A 2,949-nucleotide genomic window follows, 5' to 3' on the forward strand; every position below is an offset into this window, starting at 1 on the left:
GATAACTATTAATTTCCAGTACCGCTGCCGTAGTCTCCTTTAGAGAGACTTAGAAATATTAATAACTCTATATATACATACATATATATATATATATATATATACATATATATATACATATATACACACACACACACACACACACACACACACACACACACACACAGAGAGAGAGAGAGAGAGAGAGAGAGAGAGAGAGAGAGAGAGAGAGTAAGAATCATTAATGATTTTACCAGGCGATCAGCGCGGAAATAAAAACCTCATAGGTAAATTTTACAAAATATTTTATAATTATGTACATAATTATAGCAAGGGATTGGTTATATGCCTCACCACACACTGTAAAAATAGACAGAGATTTTAAGGTAGTTATAGTGTCTTTTGGTGTCTATTTTTACAGTGCATGGTGAGGCATATAGCCAATCCCTTGTTATAATTATGTATATAATTATAAAACATACATTTATATATATAGATATAATTTAGTATACATAGTATTCAAATATGAGCAAGTAATAGGTTCATGTTCTGGAAACACAATTCAGAAGACTTATATATCATGACTTATGTCTCCAAGCAATTCTTCTGACTCGGATAAACATGGCTGGTCTAATCTGAAAAATGATTTTTTCAAATAAAACTAGCAATATGTATTTGAGCCTGGAGGATTGCTTGGAGACACAAATCATGATATATAAATTATATAAATCTACTGAAATATTGTGCTTCTACTGCATGAAACTATTAGTAGCTCATATTTAAATACTGTATGTAGCAAATGGCATTTATCTCTCAATGGATGGAATACTTTTTTTGTTGATATTACTAATAATAGAACAGTAGGTAAAATAAACATATATATATATATATATATATATATATATATATATATATATGTATGTATATATGCATACATACATACATACATACATATATTTGTAAAATTAGAAGTGTGACACTGAAGTACTTTAGTAAGTGATCTAGTGAGATTTTTTTCACCAATACAGTTGATGCGTGCAGATATGTATGTATGTATGTATAGATAGATAGATAGATAGATAGATAGACAGAAGGATGGATGGATGGATGCACTCCGCTCTACTTCAAATATCAAATTCAAATATGTAAGTGTATGTGTGTGAGTATGTGTGTGTGTGTGTGTGTGTGTGTGTGTGTGTGTGTGTATGCACACATCTATATCTAGCTATCTATCTTGCAATTTATCTAACAATCTTTGTGTGTGTGTGTGTAAATATACATATATATATATATATGCATGTGTGTGTATATGTTTTGTGTGTGTGCGTGTGTGTGTGTGTGTGCGTGTGTGTATCTATGTATATATTAACAGTTACAAGATACATCTCATGGTTGTTTCGGTAAACAGGGCTTCTTGTTAGCATTGAGAAAATAAATGGCTTCTTTCTTGCAGAATGCTTACTGGACTGAATGGCTGCTGTTACACACACACACACACACACACACACGCCACGTAAACACACGCACACACCATACATATACATACATATACATACATATACATATATATACATATATATATATATATATATATACACACACACACATATACATACACACACACATACACACATGCACACACACGCACACACACTCACACATATATATATCATATATTTCAGATGTTTATTGATATTTATTGCTATAAATATCAATATCAATATAGTCAGAGATATATAAGTGCATATGTACATATATGCAAGCAAACAGATCAATGCAACTGATGCAGCACCCACCAACACCCACCATATAGACACAGTGGTATTTATACCAGCTCAGTTACACATATATACATATGTGTGCATATATGATGTAAAAATATGTGCTTCAGTGCATAATTATATGTATTCTGCTATTCTTTTATTCTTTTCTGCCGTTTGACTGCAGCCATGCTGGAGCACTGCCTTGGAGGGTCTTTAGTTGAACAGATTGTTCCAGGAAGTTACTTTTTAAGCCTAGTACTTATTCAGTCAGTCTATTTTGCCAAACTGCTAAGTTATGGGGGCATAAACACCAGCACTGGTTGTCAAGCAGTGATGGACGACAAACACAGACACAAAGACATACATACACACAAATAGATATATACATACATATATATATATACATATATGTAAGGATAAGCAAGTTAGGCAGGTCAGTATACAAACAAAGAATATTTAATGCATTAAATACAAATGAAGTATATAGGTTTACATATAAAAAGGTCCAACTTACACAATAGAAATGGTAGCAAGAATTAAAGGGGTTGAAGAAAAGTATTACAAATCCAAAAGCTATTTCTGGGGGCTCAGTAGTCCAAAAAATGATTGTAAAGGGTTTCCATAATCAGATGATATGGGCCTCCGTCTTCAGGGAAGAAATCTTACATTTGTGGTGTTGCCTGATAGGAGATTCAAGATGGGATGATGAGCTGTTGGATTTGTAATACTCTTCTTCAATCCCTTTTAATTCTTGATATCATTTTTATTTTATGTAAGTCGGACCTTTTTATATGTAAACATACATACTTCTTTTATATTTCATGTAGTTAATATTCTTTGTATATCAACCTGTCTAACTTGCTTTTCCTTACATTTACTCCTCTAGCTGCTCAAGTCTAAACCTTTCGAGCACTACTAAGTGTATTCTATATGGAGAACATCTGATTCTTATCTATATATATATATATATATATTTACTTACATATATACATGTACATGCATATGTACATGTATATACAATATAGACACGTGTAAATGTGCAATGATATATATATATATATATATATATATGACTATACATGTGTGCGTGTGTATCATATATATAGTATACATATATGAATGTATACAATATATATGTGTGTGTGTGGGTATGTGTATGTGTGTGTATATGTGAGTGTGTATATATATATATATATATATATATATA

General features: G+C 31.4%; 1 protein-coding gene across 1 annotated transcript in view; it reads left to right on the forward strand.

Moving 5' to 3' along the window:
* LOC106870717 (saxiphilin) overlaps window positions 1-2,949 on the forward strand; it is a 112,373-nt gene that overhangs the window by 13,294 nt on the left and 96,130 nt on the right. The gene's annotated exons all lie outside the window — the stretch shown is intronic.

The sequence above is a fragment of the Octopus bimaculoides genome, chromosome 17 (genome assembly GCF_001194135.2).
Source record: "Octopus bimaculoides isolate UCB-OBI-ISO-001 chromosome 17, ASM119413v2, whole genome shotgun sequence".
NCBI classification, from domain to species: Eukaryota; Metazoa; Mollusca; class Cephalopoda; order Octopoda; family Octopodidae; genus Octopus; species Octopus bimaculoides.